Below are 25,855 nucleotides of genomic sequence, written 5' to 3'. Positions count from 1 at the left end.
GGATAAAAGTGAGAGTGGAATGTAGGAAATATGAATAAAGTCAGTCATGGCTGAAAGAAAACCTTAGGTTAAAAAAAAAGAGAATATTGCAAAGGTGGAGTCATAAGAGTAAATGAAGATCTTTTTCTTTGAATGTTGCTGCATAATTAATGTGAGAGGTAGACAATTAAAGGAGATTATCAGCTGAAGCAGCATCTTATGTGCAGTCCTTGCTGATGATGGACATTTGCACTGCAGATTGCTCTTGGATCTGATTGAGTTTTCTGAGCAACTATATTAGTGTATGTTATTGTACTAGTCTTGAACCTGTAGGATAAAGAGAACAACTTGATGTAAAAGGGTATCAGGCTCAGCTTGAACTTCAAATTGAACTGTTCATTACAGTATGATATGTCACTGAGGTGGCTTGTTGTGAGAAACAGGTTACATGAAGGTGCTGGGAATATGATTCAGAGGTGCAGTGCATGTGCAAAATCTTGAGAGGAATGTATCGCCAAGGTGAGGCAGAAATGGGGCTTTTGGGAGCAACGCTTCCTCTCCATTGCAGGTAAAAACATGGAGTGTTAATATGTATTCAGCAAACAAACCCAAGGCACTTCTTACTTGTACAAGATGATATTTACATAGGTGTGAGGCATTCTGTTTGTTGTTGTAGTGGCACTGATCTGGTCCATTCTCCAAACTTGCGCTGCTGCAGTCACTTGAGCCGTCTTCTATGTCATTTGGAAGTCTAAGGTGGACTATGTCTGCAGGAACATCATGTAAAACTCTGGATGGCGGTGGGGGGAGAAGAACATACCAAACACTGTCTCATCCTAATGGCCACCTTTGTGCACAGCTGCATCAAGCTGTGCATAGACACTTGGTATGCAAACACCAAGTGTCACAACATAGTAAAGTTCTACCTGTCCCAATGTTGTGAAGGATGAGACTGAGCTCCTTGCCTCAGAACACTCCAAATATTTGGACCATTCAGTATCGCCTATTCTTCATGCAGAAATTGGCAAAGAAAAACTCTTTTGACCACAAGTCCATCTGGAAGTGGTCAGCATGCAGCATCCTCTACAGTCTGTTCCCCAGAATGTACACTGAGACAAACATCAACTGTACCTGGAGGAAAGATGCTCTTTGGTCAGCCTGAAATCTGTTGGTCTTCCAGAACAAGGAGTTGCTCCTCACTGAGTGTTGCAGACTGGCACATTCCAAGGTTCAGGACTACTTCCTAAAGGAAGTACTAAATTTGGAGGCAGCTGCTACCAAAATGCAATGGGAAAAGACCACCATCTGACGTCTTACTGCCGAAGTTAAATGGGGGCCTAGTCAGCTATCGGACCTTCGCTTTGTCTGAAATGTATGTAAATATAGCTTTCTACAAGTAAGAAGTGCCTTGGGTGTGTTTGCTGGATAAAGTCATGATCCAATGATTGTTTGTTTCTTCCTATGCTACTGTACAGAACAAATACTCTAGTGACTATACATGCATATAAAAATATTTTATAAATAAAATATATTTTGAAATAAAAAAGGTAAACAGCTTTTCTTTGCTACAGTGTTTGAGTTTTTAGTAAAAGCTTAAGTTGTCAACATATTTATCTTGTTTATAACAACTTAAGCAAATGATCATTTGCTTGTACTTACAATCCATTAAAAAAATCTTCGAAGTTGGCTGAAATTCAACCAAGCATTAATGTTAATTCTGCCTGTGATGTACGATTATTTAATCATTGGCACCCTACTGTGTTGGGCGTACCACACAACAGGAACTCATGTAAAATCATTCTCTCATAAAAGACAGCTTGCTAAATCATCCTATTTCAAACCAATGACATTTAAGATGCAACAGCTAAGGTTATAGACTGCATTTTTGTGTTTGTTCCCGTACAACAAATGAGTATTATCAATCAGTGGGACCTGAAATGGACCATGAAAAGCTGAATTCAGCCTTGTGGATGGAGGAAACAACTTGTATATGTTAACAGATTATAATTTCTGAAGTGTTACCATAGCAACACTGTGTTGCTTTTTCTTTTGACCATGCTGACCCCAGAAAAATGGTTGAAATGTCTATCTCCTATTTGTCAATGAATAAATGCACCGATTTTAATTTAATTATGCTAAGTTTTATCTGCTTTTGATTAAATAATAAATTATGTGAAAATATTGCTGAAATATTTATCATTCCAAAATGTAACAGCATCAACTGATAGAACCTAATGGAACAAGTATGCATGGTTTATGTGTTATTATATTAGTGCTGGTATTATTTAATAAGATCGAAAACAAGGATGTGAAATTCAAATTAAGATGTTGCTAGACTGTGAGCAATGTAGTTCAAAAGCACAAAGATATGTTGTGGTAACTTCGAATAAATGACCACTGAATGGCATGGATACTGGAAATGTAAGAAACAATATGAGTTAGCATGCAGGCATCAGAATTTTAGATAAATTTACAGAGATTACAGAAGGTGGTACACAGTAAGCTGTCCAATAGAGCAATGGAATAATGAAGCCTTGATTTAACAAAGCCTTGATATAAAGCCAATCATAAGATTTTTAGCAGTAGTTAGAGGAGACAAGGGAAATACAGATGTTGTAGAAGTGAAAGGAAACAGGGTTGGTGATATAGAAGATATCAGGCTGAAAATTGAGTGCAATAGTTACTTATTTATGTGAAGGATATCAGGTGGTGGTCTCGCGAGAGCGGACTGGTGTGTCGGTTGGTTGAGCAGTGGCAGGATTGAGGCTGATTGCATCATGAGAGAGGTTGTGAAATTGAGAACCATTGTCTCAATACTGTTGGGTGAAATGGGTCAGTTCAAGTTTCTAGAAGAATCGGCTGCAGCGTGGTCATGTTTCCAGCAGTTATATGAACAGTGAAGATGCAGAGTGCGCATCAATTTCTATTTCGACTGCTTGACATTGTGTATTGATTATAGAATATGTTAATAATTGTGGGAGAAAGACTATAGGGATTGATATCTGCATTTATATAGCGACTTTCACAATCTCAAAGACACTTCACAGATGATGAAGTCCATTTGAAATGTAGTTTCTGTGCTGATACATGGAAATGTAAGAGATCAATGATAACTTATGCTGCTGTAAATAATTGGCTAGGATACCTAAAGAACACTCGTCCTCTAAATAATACATCATGTGATCTTTCACATCCATTTGTGAAAGCAAATGGGCTCATTTTCAGATTTAAAAAAGCTGAACAAGTTTGACAGTTTAGCAACAAGCCATATAGATTATGTACTCTTGAGTGGGGGTCTATCTAATCACAGATAATGCTGACTGAAATTCCATGTTTTGGCAATGGACTTCAATGAACTATTCGATTTTTGGATTTTCGGAGTACTGAGGAGGAAGTGCTGGATGTCTTGAAATGCATAAAAGTGGATAAATCCCCAGGACCTAGAACTCTGTGAGTAGCTAGGGAAGTGATTGCTGGGCCTCTTACTGAGATATTTGTATCATCGATAGTCACAGGTGAGGTGCCGGAAGACTGGAGGTTGGCTAATGTGGTGCAACTGTTTAAGAAAGTTGGTAAGGACAAGCTAGGGAACTATAGACCAGTGAGCCTGATGTCGGTTGTTTGCCAAGTTGTTGAAGGGAATCCTGAAGGACAGGATATACATGTATTTGGAAAGGCAAGGACTGATTATGGGTAATCAATATGGCTTTGTGCATGAGAATCATGTCTCACAAACTTGATTGAGCTTTTTGAAGAAGTACCTAAGAGGATTGATGAGGGCAGAGCAGTAGATGCGATCTATATGGACTTCAGTAAGGCCCCCATGGGAGACTGATTAGCAAGGTTAGATCTCATGGAATACAGGGAGAACTCACCATTTAGATACAGAACAGGCTCAAAGGTAGAAGACTGAGGTGGTGGTGGAGGGTTGTTTTTCAGACTGGAGGCCTGTGACCAGTGGAGTGCCACAAGCATTGGTGCTGGTTCCTCTACTTTTTGTCATTTATGTAAATGATTTGGATGCGAGCATAAGAGGTACAGTTAATAAGTTTGATGATGACACCAAAATTAGAGGTGTATTGGACAGCGAAGTAGGTTACCTCAGGATCTTGACCAGATGGGCCAATGGGCTGAGGTGGCAAATGGACTTTAATTCAGATAAATGTGAGGTGCTGCGTTTTGGGAAAGCAAATCATGGCAGGACTTATACACTTAATGGTAAGGTCCTAGGGAGTGTGGCTGAACAAAGAGACCTTGGAGTGCAGGTTCATAGCTCCTTGGAGTTGGAGTCGCGGGTGGATGGGATAGTGAAGAAGGCATTTGGTATGCTTACCATTGTTGTTCAGAGTATTGAGTGCGGGGTCATGTTGCAGTTGTGCAGGGCATTGGTTGGTCTGCTGTTGGAGTATTGCATGCGGTTCTGGTCTCCTTCCTTTGGCGATGTTGTGAGGCCTGGTAGGGTTCGGAGGGGGTTTGCAGGGATGTTGCCAGGGTTGGAAGATTTGGGCTATTGGGAAGGGTTGAGTGAGCTGGGGCTATTTTCCCTTGGAGTGTTGGGGGCTGAGGGGTGACCTTATGGAGGTTTCATGGGGAGCATGGCTGGGATGGATGGATGGAGTCTTTTCCCTGGGGTTGGAGAGTCCAGAATTGGAGGACATAGATTTAGGGTGAGATGGGAAGGATGTGAGGAGATCTTGGGGGGAGGGCAGAGTTTTCACTCAGAGGGTTGGGAGTGTGTGGAGTGGGCTGCCTGAGGATGTGGTGGAGGCTGGTGCAGTTGCAACATTTGGAGGACATTTGGATGGGTATATGAGTCGGGACTGTTTGGAGAGTTGCGGGCTGAGTGCTGGCAGGTGGGACTAGATTGGGTAGCGATGTCTGGTCGGCATGGGCAAGAAGGGCCAAAGGGTCTGTTTCCGTGCTGTACATCTCAATGACTCTATGACTATGACTCATACATCAAAATCAATGCAATAATCTGATTTTACACAGCAAGAAGACAATTGAATTCTCAGGAACAGTTGCGCTTGTTTCCCAGCTCTATTCTTTTGTTCCACATGAGCATTAACCATTGAAAAGCTCTCCTGACTATTTATCTTTTCTAACATTAACATTTTTTCATAATTACTTTTGTTGGCAGAACACCATCACAATTTGTGTCTCCCTTCCTGTGGTCTCCACTTCCTGTGGTTACTAGATGATCATAATTAACCTCTCTGCTTGCTTCAGAAACAGAACACCCTTATTTTATTCATCATTCCTGTCATTATTCATTTGAAACAATGATCAATGCCTGAGCTAAACCTCAGATGGATAGAGGAAAATGCATAGATTTGTGATCCTTTGGAATCTTTTCTTCTTCATTACTTCCACTGTTGGATTGTGAGTAGGATGCATCATTGTAAAACCCAAGTAGTGTGGCTCTCTGTAGCAAGTGGCTGCAGGGTACAAGTTTCCATTAAGACAGTATAGAGTTGATGAGCAGCACAGCATGTTAACAGCTGTAAAAATTGATCGGATTTGATTTTTCTTCCTCAAAAACCCTAGGTGGTCACACTGGAGCAAATGTAAGACCAATGACTGTTTCAATCATTTCTTTTGGTACATTGTGAACCCCCTGTTGAAGACAGAAGTGTAAATAGGTGGATAGTATGATTTTTGCCTTGAGGTATGACATTCACAATCATGTGAGCCATGCCTGAAATGTCAGAATATAAATGAAACATCTGATAAGGGTATGCACTGCCTTGTTCAGATCTATAGGCACAATGCATAACTTCACGCTTGCATGACTTGCTACTTATTAGTCAATCATCTTCATACTGGATTATGACAAAACAAAAATAAAGAGCACCTCGGGGGATTCAGTTATCAAGACATAATTTGAGAAGTAACTAGGATTTCACAGTTCGTCTGTTAATGATGGGTTTAGTGCTTTTATTTTTCATTCCTTACTGCAAAAGTTGTGTTGTTAATGATCACAAGCACCACTGAAATATGACAATATGATGATTTCAGTGCTACCAGTACTTGAAGCACTTCTACAAAGCATTAAGGAATTTGATTGATTGACAGTGAATGTTCTTTAGGAGCCATAAGGATAGTCTTTGCCGATGTCCTTCTGGGCTGAGAAGACAACACCCATTATTAAAAGTATTGGGATTGTTCTTTAACTTGATTAAACTTAAAATATAAGCCATGAGTATTAATTTAACCTGGGGCAGTGTTTGCAGAGGAATAAGACAGGGTTATTTTCTGGGTCTGTAGATTGTGAAGGAGCAAAAATGGCCTTTAATAGAGTGATATGTACTTCTTGTCAGATGTGGGAGTTGAAAGAGTGTTTAAGGGTTACAGCTGCTGGCTGTGAATCTTATCAGTTCGAATGGATCGGTTGGAGAGTCAGTGAGAAGCAATGAGGAATTTACAATAGCAACAGTATGTGATGGATAGCAGTTATCGGAAGGAGGGGAAGTCTCAGATACAGTCACATAGATGGGTTAACTCCAGGAAAGATAAGAGAGGTAGGCAGCTAGTGCAGGAGTCTTTTGTGGCTATCCCCATTTCAAATATGTATGGTGCTTTGGAAAATGTAGGGGGTGATGGATTCTCAGGGGAACATGGCACGAACAGCCAGGTTTCTGGTATTGAGACAAGCTCTATTGAGACGAGGGGGTACGTCAGGCTCCAAGAGATCAATTGTGTCAGGGGATTCTCTAGTTCGAAGTTCAGACAGATGTTTCTGTGGCCAGCAGTGAAAAAGCAGAATGGTGTGTTGATTCCCTGGTGCCAGGATCAAGGATGTTCCAGAGAGGATGCAAATGTTCTCAAAGAGGAGAGGGGCCAGCAAGAGGTCATTGTCCACACTGGAATTAACGACATAGGAAGGGAAAAGGTTGAGATTCTGAAGGGAGATTACAGAGAGTTGGGCAGAAATTTGAAAAGGAGGTCCTTGAGAGTAGTAATATCTGGATTACTCCGGGTGCTGCGAGCTAGTGAGGGCAGGAATAGGAGGATAGAGCAGATAAATGCATGGCTGAGGAGCTGGTGTATGGGGGAAAGATTCACATTTTTAGATCATTGGAATCTCTTTTGGGGTAGAAGTGACCTATACAAGAAGGATGGATTGCACCTAAATTGGAAGAGGACTAATATACTGGCAGGGAGATTTCTTCGAGCTGCTCGGGAGGAGTTAAACTAGTAAGGTTGGGGGGGGTGGGGAGGGATGGGTGGGAGGGAGGGGGGAAGCGGGGTGGGGTGGTGTGGGACCCAGGCAGATAGTGAGGAAAGATACCAATCTGAGACTTGTACAGTTGAGAACAGAGGCGAGTCAAACAATCAGTGCAGGCAGGGACAAGGTAGGACTAATATATTGAAATAAATGCAGTTTAATTTAAGGGGCCTAATAGGGAAGGCAGATGAACTCAGGGCATGGTGAGGAACATGGGACTAGGATATCAGAGCAATTACTGAAACATGGCTCAGGAATGGACAGGACTGGCAGCTTAAAGTTCTAGGATACAAATGCTACAGGAAGGATAGAAAAGGAGGCAAGAGAGGAGGAGGAGGAGCATTTTTGATAAGGGATAGCATTACAGCTGTGCTGAGGGAAGATATTCCCTGAAATACATCCAGGGAAGTTATTTGGGTGGAACTGAGAAATAAGAAAGGGATGATCACATTATTGGGATTGTATTATAGACCCCTTAATAGTCAGAGGGAAATTGAGAAACAAGCTTGTAAGGAGGTCTCAGCTATCTGTAAGTGAAATAGGGTCATTATGTTCAGGGATTTTAACTTTCCAAACTTAGACTGGGACTGACATAGAGTTAACGGTTTAGATGGAGAGAAATTTATTAAGCGTGTACAAGACGATTTTCTGATTCAGTGTATGGATGGACCTATGAGAGAGAGTGCAAAACTTGACTTACTCTTGGGAAATAAGGCAGGGCACTTGACAGAGGTGTAAGTGGGGAGCACTTTGGAGCCAGCGACCATAATTCAATTAGATTTAAAATAATGATGGAAAAGGATTAAACTAGATCTAAAAGTTGAAGTTCTAAATTGGAGAATGGCCAATTTTGATGGTTTTGGGCAAGAACTTTCGAAAGCTGATTGGGGGCAGACGTTCGCAAGTCAAGGGACGGCTGGAAAATGAGAAGTCTTCAGAAATGAGATAATGAGAATCCAGAGAAAGTATATTCCTGTTAGGGTGAAAGGAAAGGCTGGTAGCTATAAGCAATGCTGGATGACTAAAGAAATTGAGGGTTTCGATCAGAAAAACACGTAAGCGTATGTAAGGTATCAACAGGATAGGTTGAGTGAATCCTTAGAAGAGTATAAAGGACATAGGAATATACTTAAGAGGGAAATCAAGAGGGCAAAAAAGGGACATGAGATTGCTTTGGCAAATAGAATTAAGGAGAATCCAAAGATTTCTTTACAAAAACATTGACCAAAGGGTAATTGGGGAGAAAATAGGGCCCCTCAAAGATCAGCACGGCAGCCTTTGTTTGGAGCTGCAGAAAATGAGGGAGATACAATATAAGCATTTTGCATCAGTATTTACTGCGGAAAAAGATATGAAAGATATAGAATGTAGGGAAATAGATGGTGACATCTTGCAAAATGTCCATGTTACAGAGGAGGAAGTGCTGGATGTATTAAAATGCATAAAAGTGGATACATCCCCAGGACCTGATTAGGTATATCCCAGAATTCTGTGGGAAACTAGAGAAGTGATTGCTGGGCCTCTTACTGAGATATTTGTATCATCGGTAGTCATAAGTGAGGTGCCGGAAGACTAGAGATTGGTTAACGTGGTGCAACTGTTTAAGAATGGTGGTAAGGATAAGCCAGGGACCTATAGACCAGTGAGCCTGATGTCGCTGATGGGGAAGTTGTTGGAGGGAATCCTGAGGGACAGGATGTACATGTATTTGGAAAGGCAAGGACTAATTAGGGACAGTCATCATGGTTTTGTGCATGGGAAATCATGTCTCACAAACTTGATTGAGTTTTTTGAGGCAGTAACAAAGAGGATTGATGAGAGCAGAGTGTTGGATGTGATCTGTATGGGCTTCTGTAAGGCGTTCGACAAGGTTCCCCATGGGAGACTGATGAGCAAGGTTAGATCTCATGGAGTACAGGGAAAACTAGCCATTTGGGTAGAAAACAGGCTCAAAGGTAGAAGACAGAGGGTGGTGATGGAGGTTTGTTTTTCAGACTGAAGGCCTGTGACCAGTGGAGTGCCACAAGGATCGGTGCTGGGTCCTCTACTTTTTGTCATTTATATAAATTATTTGGATGTGAGCATAAGAGGTACAGTTAGTATATTTGCAGATCACACCAAAATTAGAGGTGTAGTGGACAGTGAAGAAGGTTACCTCAGATTACAATAGGATCTTGACCAGATGGGCCAATAGGCTGAGAAGTGGCAGATGGAGTTTAATTCAGATTAAGTGCAAGGTGCTGCATTTTGGGAAAGCAAATCATATCAGGTCTTATACACTTAATGGTAAGGTCCTAGGGAGTGTTGCTGAACAAAGAGACCTCAGAGTGCAGGCTCATAGCTCCTTGAAAGTGGAGCTGCAGGTAGATAGGATAGTGAAGAAGGCATTTGGTATGCTTGCCTTTATTGGTCAGAGTATTGAGTACAGGAGTTGGGAGGTCATGTTGCGGCTGTACAGGACATTGGTTAGGCCACTGTTGGAATATTGCATGATCTGAATATCTGTTCTCCTTCCAATCAGAAAGATTTTGTGAAACTTGAAAGGGTTCAGAAAAGATTTACAAGGATGTTGTCAGGGTTGGAAGATTTGAGGTATAGGGAGAGGCTGAGCAGGCTGGGGCTGTTTTCCCTGGAGCGTCGGAGGCTGGGGGGTGACCTTATAGAGGTTTACAAAATTATGAGGGGTATGGATAGAATAAATAGTCAAAGCCTTTGCTCTGGTGTCGGGGAGTCCAGAACTAGATGGCATAGGTTTAGGGTGAGAGGGGAAAGGTACAAAAGAAACCTATGGGGCAACGCTTTCATGCAGAGGGTGGTACGTGCATGGAATGAGCTGCCAGAGAAAGTGGTGGAGGCTCATACAATTGCAACATTTAAGAGATATTTGGATGGATATATGAATAGAAAGGGTTTGGAGGGATATGGGCCAGGTGCTGGCAGGTGGGACTAGATTGGGTTGGGATATCTGGTCGGCATGGACGGAGTGGACCGAAGGGTCTGTTGCCATGCTGTACATCTCTATGACTCTAAGACTCTATAATAATCTGGGCTCAGTTCTTGTGACTTATTTTCAGTATTTAAATTTTAATTCACACGAAATCTTTAAAAAATAATGTTTTGGCTTGGTTCATTTCATAGTATTTTGGCTGTTGAATCAGAAAATTGTGTTCAAGACCAAATGTGGATTTGTGTCTGGTATCTACACTGATGCTCCACCTTAATATTGAGTGAATGCTGTATTGAGAGAAGCACCGACATTTGGATGAGATGCGAAACTGAATATTTTCCATATCTCTGTGGACACAGCTGCACATGAAAGATTTCTTGCTATTCCTTAAAGAACAATTTCTCCCCGCATTCTAACCAACATTCCTTTAACAATAGGTTCAAACACAGATTATTTGGTTGTTTGTTCATTTGCTGTTTCTGGAAACTTGCTTTGTGACTTTATCATTGTAGAATCATATTGCTGTAGGTGGCCAACAAAATTCAGTATTTGAACCTTATCAGCAGTTTATCACAGGGTCTAAACCTTCTTTCAGCAAAGAGAAAGAAAACCATGCTATGGAGCCTCTGAATATACAGACAACATTGATAAAGATTATGGTGGAGCTGGCATAGTTCATTGTCAAAGAGTTGAAGCAGTGTACTACTTGAAGAAGAGATTGCTGGCCTGCAAGCCCAACGATCAACTAGTTCTGAAGAAGAGTCAGTGAACCTGAAATGTTAACTCTGCTTTCTCTCCTGCTGTGTTTTCCCAGCTTCTGTTTTTGCTGTTGAGAAAGCCCAGTTGGTAATAATAGTGACAGTCCTGGATAAGTTGGAAAGATTATCTAAGAAGGAATGTTTCCTACTTGAAATAGAAAGACAAGGATGTTCTTAATGGTGAGCTGACTTTAGAGCTGGTGACATTGGTAAAAAGTGACCTGATAAGAGCAGAGGTTGATTAAAGAGCATTGCACTGTCATTCAATGAGAGTGTGAGCAGATAAAATTGAGTATGGAATTCAACAAATGTGGATAAACTCAGTCACAGATGAGAGAAAGCCCAAGTCTCAGAAAAAAAGGACATCATAACTAAAATGGAGTCAATAAATAGATGAAGATGCTTTTTTTGAAAAGGACAGCATGACTATTGTATGAGTTAGATGATTAAAGGAGAGTAAAAGCTGAAGCAACATTTTCAAGGTTATCTGTCATTTGCTATGAGTTTGGCCCTGAACTGTGCTTTTGCTAGTAAAGTCAGGTCAAAATACACTGCAAATTGCTGTTAGATCTAGATGTGTTTTCTGAGCAATTGTATTAATCCATGACAATTTATTTTATTGTTGTTGAAGTAGTAGTTAGGTGAATAAAACAGACACCTTTATGTAAAAGAGCATCCAGCTCAGGATAAACTGAGTAATGTGAGGCTCTGGAAGAAGCCATCTCATGAGGGGTGTGCAAAATTAGCAGGTGGTGAGAGAGAAGTTGGTGGAGGGAGCAAAGGAAGATGACATTGAAGGAGAGGTAACCCCTGCTGCACAACAAAGTGACCTCATCCTGTCAGAAGACCTTCCCTTCCCCCCACAACTTCCAAAATTAAGTTCAGTTTGACATTAATAAAGTGAGCTCTACCCTGCACCTTGGTTGGCATTCAGCCTTCCTGTGCCATCTCATTTCCATCTAACACTGTGGAAGGCCTTGGCACAACACAAAGCAACAATCTCTCCCAAAGGCCAATCAACAGTCTCAATGATGGTTGCTACATGGTGTCTAACTAAAAAATACTTCATCTGATAGATGTGTATTCCTGCTCCCACTGACAGGAAACCTGTCTCCATATCGATTACTTATGAGAAATTCTTATCTTTAACCACTTTCCCATTGGACACAATTTTATTTTCCCCATTTCCTTCTTCAGTGTTTAAAACTCAACCCTTTTTAATCTACTCGAGAGTGCGGTGTTGAAAAAGCACAGCAGGTCAGGGAGCATCAGAGAAGCAGAAGAATCGGCATTTCATCAGGGCTTTTACACGAAACATCAATTCTCCTGCTCCTCGGATGCTGCCTGACCTGCTGTGCTTTTCCAACACCAGACTCTCAACTCTGATCTCCAGCATCTGCAGTCCTCACTATGGCTTTTTAAATCTTCGTTTATAGAGAGTTTGACAGATCTCAGTTTGACAGTACTCAAACTAGCTCCACTTTAAATTGCTCAGTAAATTTGCTTACGTAATAAAATGGACTTTTCTTTAAAAGTCAAATATAATTAGTTTGATTTTTCTGCTGCGTGCATATTTTGAGAAGTAGGCCATGTTACAACAAAAACTGTATTCCCAACTGACAAGTGACCTTCAGTAGAATTGCTTTATTTTCCTGAATGTATCAGGGTCACAGCATAGGTTTGTGATGGAATGTAGTTTTGAAAGCACAATGATGAGACATGCAGCTCGTGATATTGTTTAAAAGCCCCCTATTACACATTACCCTCATTTCTTCCACACTCCTATGCTCACTTCTATATACCCCTGCATTTCCTCCTTAACTATTCATGCCAGTATCCATTGTATGAAGTTATCTTCTTCCATACATTTTTAATGGAATATTTATTGTATTGCTTTGGGGAAAATAAACAACTTATACTCTTATCAGAGCCTTCAATCAAAAAAGAAATGCATTTTTCCATGTGAAAATTATTTGATCTTACTTGTAACCCAGCTTTGTCTGGAAAATATATCAAAGACACAGTCACTTATACCAATCTTTAAAAACTTATGAATTCTTAGGTGAATAAAATTGTTACTGTACTGCAATAAATTAGCAATTGAAGCTCAGCCGTACATTCACAATGGAAACAGTATTTCAAATAATACAGTACTGCTGAAGATGGAAAGAACAGGAAGTTCCAACTTCAATGTCTTTCAGTCAATAGATCATTGCTTTTTTTTGTCAAGTATGAAAAACAGATTTTCCTTTATGTCACTCCTTTTAATTTGCATGACAAAAAATGACAGCATAGGCTGATAGAACATTTTCTAACATTTTCCCATTCTTGACTGGGAAAGAACTAAAATGCATGTGAAAAGATCACTTAAGGCTGATAAATGCATGACTTGGCTTACATTTACAGATCAGGCTCTGGTGATGAGTCTGCATTAAAATACATCCAAATTATAATACAGCATTGAACAGTGACATCTGAATATGCGACAATATTTTCCAATTCCCTTTTTGAATGCCCCCCAGGAGCTTCGATTTTCTTCACGAGTTCTCAAACCTGGTCTGCTTTTCATCAGCTTCTTATGTCATGAGACAAAGATTGTCTTCTGAACATTATTTAAGTTTGATCCCAAGTTTAAACTCTTCAAGCAAGACTGTTATGTGTTTTGACTCAAATGACCCATAGAAAACCCTTAAGAAATGGCATGATACCATGAATGCAGAACAAACTTGGATTTCTTTTATAAACTTTAGACAGTAACCATTGCTGCACTGAAAATTACGTCTGCACACGAAGTCTGGCTCAGTTTTGTAGTGAACATTGCACCATCAGGGAATTGTTTGAAAACAATAATTGTCATCTTTTAACAATGCTATAAAAGCAGTTAGAGCTGAAAATGTGTTGCTGGAAAAGTGCAGCAGGTCAGACAGCATCCATGAAACAGGAGATTCAACATTTCGGGCATAAGCCCTTCTTCAGGTTTCCCGAAACGTCGACTCTCCTGTTCCTTGGATGCTCCTGTTCCTTGGACTCTCCTGTTCCAGCAACACATTTTCAGCTCTGATCTCCAGCATCTGCAGACCTCACTTTCTCCTATAAAAGCAGTTATACAGGGGCAAGTCATTGTCCTTTTACAATGAAAATGGAAAACTGTATCTGAAATACCCAACCTTCACAACTTGCAACCTTACTGTAGTTTCTTCATGCACACTGAGTCTTTCAAAAATAAAGCACTTTAGACCATTTTATTTAAAATTGTGAGATGTATCAAAATAGTCCAAATCATTAATCAGGTTGAATAGACATAAATGTCATGAATTGTATGAAATTAGAAAACCAGTGGGCACTTTTATTTGGTCATAGAAATCAAGCTGATTGAAGTTGAGAAAACTTGGAAGCCAGACAATCAAAGTGCATGAAGGGAGTAATTTTCAACCTCAGCAGGGTTAGAAAGCTGTAGGCAATGTCTCAGCTGTTCATTATACACATTCCATTGAAGTCAGAGAATAGTTTTCTGCTTTTGCCAAAGTTGAATATTACTTATTAGTCGTCAGATAAAGTGAAGAATGTAAGTGAAGAATATAAGTGAAATTCAGAAAAAAAAAACTGCAGTGAGAAGAAATATAATACAGGAAATTTCCACAGTACTGGAAAAAATAGCTTAAGACTCTGAACTATCATACTGAATATCACAGAGGCCAAAATATATTCCATGTGGCATTGAACCAAAGTGTTTATGTGGATCCCAGGTTTGAGCGGAAGATTTTGCCAAGTTCATTGATCAGCAGAGGATGTCAGCACTTCAACGGAGAAGGAAAAAAATTAGATCAAATGGACAATGTAATGTGTCATGATGAACAACTAGGAGAAACCAAGTCTCAATACATTCCTGATTCCACCTATTTGAAATCTCAGAACATAAGAATTTTGAAAAATTTGAATACACAGCAGTATTGTTCAGCTACAGCAAATAAAGAAGCTGATGGGGAAAAAAAGTAAAATATTTAGAAGTGTCTTTGCTAAGAGTGGAGAAAACAGTTGCAATGAATATTGGCATCCACTTCAAATAACTTTTTTTCAGAAGCAACGTAAAGATATACAAAACAAATAATAAAGAAAGAATCAATAAGGATGCTCTGTCTGTGCACCAGATTCCCTATTGATCTCACAGCTCATCCTCCCCACAGTCTTCTCAAACGACAACCTTCTCATGGTCATGCAATCTCTTGGAGAAGTAATAATCAAGTGGAAAAACATTTTTTTTTAAATGTGAGAAACTGTGAACTTCATCACCAAAACAAAGGGAATTAAATGAGTTGTCAGAGATTGGGGGTTGTCACAAAGCCAGTCCCTTTTTTGCTAAAAGCTGTTCCTTGGCTCAAGGAGACTCTGTCCTTGATTATTTTTCAGAGGGCCAATAAACCGGGCTGGACTCTGGTCAGTCTGGTTTAGTATAGAGATGAAAAGGATTTTGAGAGCCTTTTGTTTATATGTAAACAGATGAGACTTCTGGCCAAAGTAGTCATGCTTCAGAAGTGACCTGTATAAAGACAGGGGAGTGTTCAGCTCTTCAGCTGAGCTGAGCAGTTTTAGTTCAGTCTTGAACTGGGAAGTTCAACAGGGAGCAGTGTGAAAACTCTCTCTCTTTTCTGCCCTTCAACTTCAACCTGTAAGCATGTGTTCCATTTATACTGGTTTTTAAAGGGAGTTTGCTTATAGGGACTGTTGTGTATATTCAGAACAGCATAATTAAGTCTAGTTAGATAGGTTGAGTTCTGTAGGCATTTTTTATTCTGTTCTTTGTGTTTCATTGTGTAATTTTGTGAACAAATTTTTGTCTGTTTCTGAAATCTAGTAGTCAACTTAGCTAACCTAATCTGGGTAATTTTCACTGTCCACTCACTGAAACAAATTGCAAAATTATGGTCTGGGGCTACCTGCTTGAGAATGTTATAAGTAGTCTGGCTTAGTCCAAAACAGGATATTTTGAGTCCAAAGATCATCACCTACCAATTCATAACCCCATTAAAACTTCAAGTCCTCTTGTGCTTTCCAAAATCCAACCTAATTTGACTATGCCAGAGTTCTCGCAATCTGTGCTGAAAATGTGTTCCTGGAAAGGAGCAGTAGGTCAGGCATCATCAAAGGAGCAGGAGAATCGACGTCTCGGGCATGAGTCTTCCTTGAAGAAGCTCTCCTTCTCCCTCTACAGGTTCAGATGAAAACTGAAAGAAAAATAGTGATGATTGTTCCAAGCCAGGGGAATTTCTAGGTGGTGATTTTCCTATGCATATGCTCACCTTGTCATGTAGCTGAGGTTGCAAGTTTTGTACATCTTGATGAGTGCATTAATCTGCTATGTCCATCGTATACAAATCTCAACCAGCATAAATACCAGTTGGCAGTTGGCCTGTTACTAAAAATGCTGCAGAAAATTTATCAGATTTATTTTATACATTGTCCAGGAATAGGAAGGCTATTCTTCAGGCCTGAGTTCTGCAGCTTAATGGTCATTAGCAAAAGATGTATAAAAAATCAAAGTGGTGATCACCTTCTGAACTTGCCATGTATAATTGAGACATCTTCACATTAGGCTTTGAGTGGAGATTTTTACGCAGCTCTGGGCAACCCATCAAGAAAAGATACTTGCTCCTTAAAAAGGAAAGAGTAAAGACTTATTAGAATGATGCAAAAAATGATAAACTGTGGTTTTATGGAAGAGCTCAATTAATTTGCAAAAACCTGGCTACAAGGTTTTCAAATGTTAAAATATTTGAGACAGCAAATAATAAGCATTTTTACAAGTTGTTGAATTGGGAAAGAAGACACAGGCAAGCGATTAATATGAAAAGTGTGAAAAGGGGTTCGGAGGACCTTTTCATCACAAAGCATGATGTGAATTATGGAATTTGTTGACACTGATGCCTTTATTTTGGCTTCATTAGTAATACTGGCCAAGAACAAACTCTGGGTCACAAGCTCGAATCTCGTTGTGGTGGAATTTAAACTTGATGAAATCTGGAATTGAAAGCTGATCTCAGCACTATGAAACTATGTTAAATTGTTGTAAATATCCATCTGGTTTGCTAATTTCTGTCAGCAAAGGAAATCTGCCATCTTTATTTGGTCTTGCCTACATATGACTCCAGATCCATAGCTGTACATTTGCCTTGTAACTGCCCTGTGAAATGGCTCAGCAAACCATTCAATTACCTATGGGCAATGAATGTTTGTCTTGCCTAAAACTAACAAAAGAAGAAAGAGGGGAAAAGGGAATTCTTATGTTGTTAGAAAAATAATAGACAGACATAGGGAAAATGGTTTTGAAAATGGATTTAGATTATTAGCATTAATTAGGAGTTTTACAATCTTAAAGTAATGTTGGGCTAAGTGGCTGCTATAGCATTTGTAATTTCTATAATTTTGCATAATAGAGTCTGAACCATGACATTTATACTTTTAATCTAGCTGCCCAGGAAGCATGTGAACTAAACCTCGGATAGTATACTTAGATTACTGAGTCTTTATTGATTTCTGTATAAAGGAAATGTAATCTGGGCATATTTGTAACACAATGCTTTTATCAATAATAATGTAAAAAGCATTGAATACTGTGAGCACCTTGTACAGTTATATCTTCATAAATCTTCATGGACAATAGTGTATTCATAATGTTCTGTGAAATAATTACTTTAAAATTTCATGCAATATGTTGGACTACTTGAAGTCAGCATTTACCATTATGGTTAACATCAGCTGTTTGGAAGTGGACAGTTGAGGAAGAAAGGTTATAAGCCAGTCGCTTAAAGCTTTTATGGAAATAGAGAAAAAGCAGTTTGATGTATTATTGGAAGTGAATGATTGATCTCAAAGAAAATGTACTAAACTCAAATTTATTGCAACCCAAAAATATCTATAAAAGAGATCAAAATCGATGACCCCCCTGTGCATCTTTAGTGAGTTAATTGTAGCATGACATGGATACTTTGAAAAAGTTTATTATCTGGATAGTATCAATAGCAGCCTGAAAAAAGATAAGCTATGAAGTAATTTGTCAAAGGTTGCTAAAGGTTTACAACATCCTTTCAAGGGACTGCCACTTGTTTTCAACAAATGGTGTTAACTATTTGCTATCACCATAGTTTCAGGTGCAAAGTCACTGTTTAACTCATGTAGTGTGTGCTGGCTATTTCAGACAAAATACTTTATTGCCTTGGATGTTCGCACCTTATTAAAATGTGATTTTTGTTAAGTCCTATCCTGTATCTTGGTGACATTTGTACAATTATGTAATCTAAGGACAAAGGAAGAAAACAATTGTTTATTACTAATTAGAATTTTGTATACTCCCAAATAAACCAGAACATTTTGGTAAAACTAACAATTAATAATAGAGACCTGGGTAGTATTGACAGACAGAAAGACCGAGAAGTTCAGGTACATAGATTTTCACATTTCGGGTACATAGATTTTCAAATTTCCATCACAGGTAGACAGAATGACTAAGAAAGCAATTAGCACACTTGCCTTCATTGCTCAGATTTTTGAATACAGGAATTGTTAAGATTATACAGGACTTGGTGAGGCCACTCTGAGAGTACTGTGTACAGTTTCTGGTCACCCTGCTACAGGAAGGATATTATTAAACTGGAGAGAGTGCAGAAAAAAATTAATGGGATGTTTCTGGTACTGGAGTGTTTGAGTTATAAGGATAGGCTAGGACTTTGGAGCGTAGGAGTTTGAGGAGTGATCTTATAGAGGTTTATGAAACCATGGGAGGCATAGATAAGGTGAATAGAAAGATTTCTCTTTCCCTAGAACAGATGATTTCAAAACTATGGGGCACATTTTTAAGGTGATAGGAGAAAGATTTAAAAGGGACCTAAGGGGCAACTTTTCCACACACAAGGTGGTTCATACGTGGAATGAACTGCCAATGGAAATGGTAGATGCAGAATCAGTTACAACATTTATAAAACATTTGGATAAGTAAATGAATAGGCAAGATTTGGAAGGCTTTGGGCCAAACACAGGCAAATAGGATTAGTTTAGTTTGGAAAACTTGGCCAACATGTGTGAGTGGACTGAAGTGTCTGTTTCCATTCTATATGATAACTTAACAGCATAGCCACCTCCAGTTCCTCCCTCAATCCACATCTTCTCCAACTTACCAAGGAAAGGAGCTTAATTTTGTTTCTTTCCAACTGAATTTTCACCTTCCTGAAAGCACTGATATATTCTAAAGCAAAACTTTACTGGTGCAGGAAAACTGTTCAGTTTGCTAAGTAGTTGTTTTTTTAATGAAATGATGACTGTTAGTGAATTGTTATGGAGATGTTTGCAGCCAAGTTTATTACTGTCCACAGTAAGTGTTCCCAGATGCACACTAAGTAGTAAACTCAAACTGGAAGTCCTGGCTGATTTACCTGACCTTCACCCCTTGCACCAAGGTGAATTTGAGTGACTAATTGCTATACTGTTCACCATCAGCTAATTTTAGTTTTGGCTAATGCCTTAATTTTGAGGGAATTTACTTTGTTTCTAGAATCAAAGAATCATAGAATCATACAGCACAGAAGAGGTCCTTTGACCCATCACATCTGTAATGTCTTGATTATAATTGCACAACTTAATCCGTAATATTGCAGCCAAGACAGGAACATTAGTTGCAGTAAGATTCCAGATCTCATCTCTATATATATATATATATATATATATTATGTATGTGTACTGCTATCATTTGTTTCCCTAGTGTTCCAGCTAATTATTACTGATCAGGCTATAAACATTTATGCTGTGTTGTTATACTGAATAACAAATGAAGCCTCACTCTCACATTATGGACCTCTGCGGTCACAAATTATGTTTCAAAAACAATCGCTGTAATTTTCTATTGACTGTTCTCCAGTGAATTCTGCAATTCTGTCAGCATGTTTGTTTACAACAGACCTTTGATTTGGTGCTTATGCTTTCAGGTAGAAAATAATCAATGCAGCCTGGTATCATAAACGTCTGTTTTTTGTCACAGGCAGTAAAACTTAACTCAGAGCCATTGTGGCCTATGATTTAAGATTCCCCATGGGACCTTTATGGATCCATACATATATTCACCATGAGAGTAAATGGCAGGAAAGAAGGCATCATTTCATTGGTTTTACATTGACAGAATAGCTGACGGCAGTTTAAGAGCAAGCTCTTTGAAGGTGATAATGCAATTTAGCTCTTCTCCACTTGGCTTAGTTTTCTTGATCACTTTGGTCACTTTATGAGCTACTATCTAACTGGATGGGCAGCTAAAAAGACTTTTCTGAAATCTAGGGTGTATTTTGCAATGTTTACATCGCTGAGTGTTCCAGTGCAGAATACTCATTAAGATAGTCAGTTATGTTGGAAACTGAGCTGGCTTTACAGAATAAATACGATACTCAAGAATTAAATCAACAAAGTTAAATGAGAGGCCAAATGGCCGAGGTGCAAATTTTGTTGAAGATGCATTGAACTTTGGCAGAGGTTACGCATTTTAATATTGAGCCAGGAGAAAATTCAAATATGTTTTGAACTGTAAATCAAATTAAATAAGAAAAAAAATCTATTTTACTTGTTTGTTGCTTCTATAGCTAAAACATGTTGAATGAGACAGTCCTACATTTATTATCAAACATGTCTTGAGTTATAAAATTGGATAGTCCAGATATCACCGTGGGCGGCACGGTGGCACAGTGGTTAGCACTGCTGCCTCACAGCGCCTGTAGACCCGGGTTCAATTCCCGACTCAGGCGACTGACTGTGTGGAGTTTGCACGTTCTCCCCGTGTCTGCGTGGGTTTCCTCCGGGTGCTCCGGTTTCCTCCCACAGTCCAAAGATGTGCGGGTCAGGTGAATTGGCCAAGCTAAATTGCCCGTAGTGTTAGGTAAGGGGTAAATGTAGGGGTATGGGTGGGTTGCGCTTCGGCGGGTCGGTGTGGACGTGTTGGGCCGAAGGGCCTGTTTCCACACTGTAAGTCTAATCTAATCTAATCTAAAAAAATCATAACTGGCCTCAGTCTGCTAAGTATTGCTAACAATATGCTGATATGAGCACCAAGTGACAGTAAAATATACTAGAAACATCACTAACCCGACCCCAAACATCAAACAAGCTGTTGACATTTAAACAATATTTAACCCTAATATAGGATAGTTTGAGACGATGGAGATAGTAGGGTAGAAAAAGTCTCCCAAATTTAGACTCAACTCCAGACATTTAATGGTCAACTACCCCACTTTCAGTCTACAAATCAGTCAATGAAATCTGTCAGAGGTGCTACGTGGTTCTTTTTTTTCCAAGGTGTTTATTTTTACCAAGGAAATCTAGATTTTCAGAAAGTGAAAAAGTTTTATTCATGTCCAAAGTGCCTTTACTGCCTTACTTGTGGAACAAACCCCACAAAACCTGCCTTGTGGTGAACTTGGTTAGCAAGATCATCTTCGCTAAACAGCTGGAATTTCACAAACAGAGTTTGTTACAAGGAACTTGATGGTGACTCCCTATTGTCCCATTACTTGATCTAAGGAATGCCTGATGTTTCAATTACAGGAAGGTTGCTCTACAAGAGGCTTTGAGAAAGGAGGCAGACAGTAGATGGATTGAACAGGCCATAAAAAATTAAATGCTGCACAAATGATTTCAACCAATGTTTGGGTTTCCATCACACTTCAGTAAATGCAAATGATTCTGCTCAAGAAAGTATGTTATTTTGTAGTTATTGCCTTTTCTAACTGTCTTTTATTTTTGTTTTCATTGATATTTTGCCTGCAAAATAGATTGAGACAACCCTTCCCAAGCTTTATGTATGCGATATGTTGAATTATCGTTGTATCCCTTACAATTTTCTCAGCTTTTCTGTAAGTTCATATGGTAACAGAGAGATTGCAACATGATTTCTGAATTTAAAAAAAAACTTTTGGAGAAGCCCTTTATAAGATGGTTAAATAAATTTCAGTCATTCATCAGGTGATACTGTGGCTCAGTGGTAAGCACTGCTGCCTTACAGGGACCTGGGTTCAATTCCAGCCTTGAGTAACAAGTGAGTTCTGCAGATGCTGGAGATCAGAGCTGAAAATGTGTTGCTGGTTAAAGCGCAGCAGGTCAGGCACCATCCAAGGAACAGGGAATTCGACGTTTCGGGCAAAAGCCCTTCATCAGGAAAGAGGAAAATGTGTTTAAAGTGTAAGAGCTGTGCAGAGGAGATGACCTAGGGGGTGCAGTGAGAGAGAGACTCACTGAAATCCTTGTAGAGGGAGGAAGAGAACTTCTTCAAGGAAGGCATCCTTGCAAGAGGATTCGCAGTAGGTTAAAATCTTTGAGTAAAAAGTGAGGTCTGCAGATGCTGGAGATCAGAGCTGAAAATGTGATGTTGGTTAAAGCGCAGCAGGTCAGGCAGCATCCAAGGAACAGGGAATTTGAGATTTCGGGCAAAAGCCCTTCATCAGGAATGAGGAAAATGTGTTAAAAGTGTAAGAGCTTCTGTGCAGAGGAGATGACCTGGGGGGTGCAGTGAGAGAGAGACTCACTGAAATCCTCGTAGAGGGAGGAAGAGAACTTCTTCAAGGAAGGCATCCTTGCAAGAGGATTCGCAGTAGGTTAAAAGCTACGAGTAAAAAGTGAGTTCTGCAGATGCTGGAGATCAGAGCTGAAAATGTGATGCTGGTTAAAGCGCAGCAGGTCAGGCACCATCCAAGGAACAGGGAATTCGACGTTTTGGGCAAAAGCCCTTCATCAGGAATGAGGAAAATGTGTTTAAAGTGTAAGAGCTTCTGTGCAGAGGAGATGACCTGGGGCGTGCAGTGAGAGAGAGACTCACTGAAATCCTTGCAGAGGGAGAAAGAGAGCTTCTTCAAGGAAGGCATCCTTGCAAGAGGATTCGCAGTAGGTTAAAATCTTCGAGTAAAAAGTGAGGTCTGCAAATGCTGGAGATCAGAGCTGAAAATGTGATGCTGGTTAAAGCGCAGCAGGTCAGGCAGCATCCAAGGAACAGGGAATTCGACGTTTCGGGCAAAAGCCCTTCATCAGGAATGAGGAAAATGTGTTTAAAGTGTAAGAGCTTCTGTGCAGAGGAGATGACCTCTGCCTGACCTGCTGCACTTTAACCTTTTGCCTGACCTGCTGCGCTTTAACCTGCTGCCTGACCTGCTGCGCTTTAACCAGCAACACATTTTCAGTTCTGATCTCCAGCATCTGCAGACCTCACTTTTTACTTGAAGATTTTAACCTACTGCGAATCCTCTTGCAAGGATGCCTTCCTTGAAGAAGTTCTCTTCCTCCCTCTACAAGGATTTCAGTGAGTCTCTCTCTCACTGCACCCCCCAGGTCATCTCCTCTGCACAGAAGCTCTTACACTTTAAACACATTTTCCTCATTCCTGATGAAGGGCTTTTGCCCGAAACGTCGAATTCCCTGTTCCTTGGATGGTGCCTGACCTGCTGCGCTTTAACCAGTAACACATTTTCAGCTCAATTCCAGCCTTGGGCAACTCTCTATGCAGAGTTTGCAAATTCTCCTCATGTCTGTGTGGGTTTCCTCCCACAATCCAAAGATGTGCAGGCCAGGTGAATTGACCATGCTATATTGCCCATAAGTGTCAAGTGCATTAGTCAGAGGGAGACGGGTCTGGATAGGTTACTCTTCAAAGGGCCGGTGTGGACTTGTTGGGCTGAAGGGCCTGTTTCCACACTGTAGGGGATCTAATCTGATCTAATTATACTTTTAAAAAAATTAGTCTAAAAAGATGTTTTTATGTCCATATGCACACAAATTAAAATGTTTGTGGTTGCACATATTATGTGTAACAAATTGCTGCCATACTAATTTCCACTACTATTATTTTGATCACTTCTACATGTGTGCTGAAATCTGCATTGAGTGTTATTGCTTTTCATGACATTTAGCTATTCCTCCCCCTTTATTCAGTCTAAAACTGATTCCTTCTTGCTGCCAGATTGCACTGTATTAATAACTAACTCCAAGAAGCTCTGCAAAATGTAAATTAAGCAAGAAAATATAATTTTATATTGATCTTCAATAAATCTCCCAACAAGGAAAATCAATTTTTTCTTGCAATTGACTAATGTTGCTCATTGTGTATCCTTGGAGGAGATTCAAGTCCTTGGTCCCATTATGCTGCCTTGCTGTCCAGTCAAAGTAAATCTGGACTTGTGGCTATCATCTACTTGCCTTGATTAAAAAAAAGTTTGTGAAAATTGATTTATTCCTTTTATAAACTCAACCAATGTCCACTCTCCAATCCTGATATTATTGGAATGAAAAATAATATTTCCAAACTTACACAATAGTTAGAGACAGAGTATGTGTAAAATAGACATGGTAAGATGTTTCCACTGTTTGGGAAAGCTAGAACCAGGGAACACAATTTAAAATAAGGGGATGCTAAATACTATTGAGATTGAGACTTTTTTTTCATGAAAGGGTTGTGAATCTCTTGAATTCTCTGTGTGGAGGTACAGAGCAAGCTTAGTCTTTGAGTATGTTTAAAACAGAGACTGATCAATTTCTGATTACTAGGGCACAATGGATTATAGAGATAGCATAGCATGTTATGAAGATATGGGTTACTATACATTTAAAAGAGTTAAAGGTTAGCAGAACCACCTGACAGCATCAAGTGTTCTGAACAATGTGTGATATAACATTTGATCGAACAACTTGATTAGCTAGTTAGCAGGAGCTGAAAAAACAAATTTGAATTAGGCCAATCCATTTAACTTATACCCTGAAAAATACCAAACTGCAATCCAGTTTGAATTTAGTATATTGTCAATCTTAAAAGCCAATAACACAATCTGATGCTTTGGGGATATCAAGACCAGGGAAAATTGGACAGTTGGAAAGAGAACTACCAGGCCATCAGCATCTGCAGACTGCCTGGAAAAATAGCTCTCTTAAAGGTACCTTTATCGATCAGTAACCTGTGAAACAGAAATCCCCAAGAAGAAGAAAAGAAACCAAGGAAGATATAAGAGAAGGTTTGAACTCTGGCTGGTTTTAAAACATAAATTTTTTGTAAACCTTAATCAGGAGTTTTGCTGGACTAGTATTAGAGAAGGGAAATTAAAAGATAGATTAGAGAAAGAAGTTGTAAATATTTGTTAGTTAATTATTCTCTATTATACTTTAAGAAATAAAGTTGTTAATTTTTAGTTTAAATAGTTCTTGTCCTCTCGAGTTTTCACAGATTACTGCACAGGATAAATCTTTTCTGTGTTGCTGGTTTAAATTAAGCCGGAGGGTTTACCCCATGATATAACACTTTGAGGGCTCATCTGAGATTTGAACAATTTAAGGGTTTTGTCTGCAATTTTAGCAGTTTGGAACTTGGATTTGGGATTTGAACAGGTTCAGACAGACTTGAATAGATTTGGGGGTACAAAAAATCTCAGCATACTTAAACATCCTTGCAGGTCAGTATCCTAGACTTTTAAATAAGATCTTTAAATATGTAGGTGAGACAATTGTTTAGTTAAAAGTCAGAGAAATGGCTTCTAAAATTGTTAAAGAGGATCTGGGTTTTGAAGACAATTCTCAGATTTGCCAGGAAAGTTTAGAAGGAAAGAAAAAGGCCATACTTTCACAATTAGCAACTAAGTAAGATTTGGGTTTAACCAAGGACAAAAGTAAAGCTAAAATTGTCAGGGAGTTACTCAAACACTTAGGTTTTTCAGAGAAACAGACAAATACAGTAGAGGTAGAAAAACTTAAATTGCAATTGAGGAAATAGAGTTAGAAGATAAAAGAAAAGAGAGAAGGAAGGAAAAAGAGAAAGCGAGAGAGAAGGTTCTTAGCAGAGCAAAAAGAGAGAAAATCTGAACTTGAGAAGTTGTGACTTAATCAGCAAAGTCAAGTTAACAGTATGGAGATTAAAAGAGAAGGTAGTGATATATGTCAAAATTC

This window comes from Hemiscyllium ocellatum, chromosome 11 (genome assembly GCF_020745735.1).
Source record: "Hemiscyllium ocellatum isolate sHemOce1 chromosome 11, sHemOce1.pat.X.cur, whole genome shotgun sequence".
NCBI lineage: Eukaryota > Metazoa > Chordata > Chondrichthyes > Orectolobiformes > Hemiscylliidae > Hemiscyllium > Hemiscyllium ocellatum.
This window is presented reverse-complemented; position numbering follows the sequence as displayed.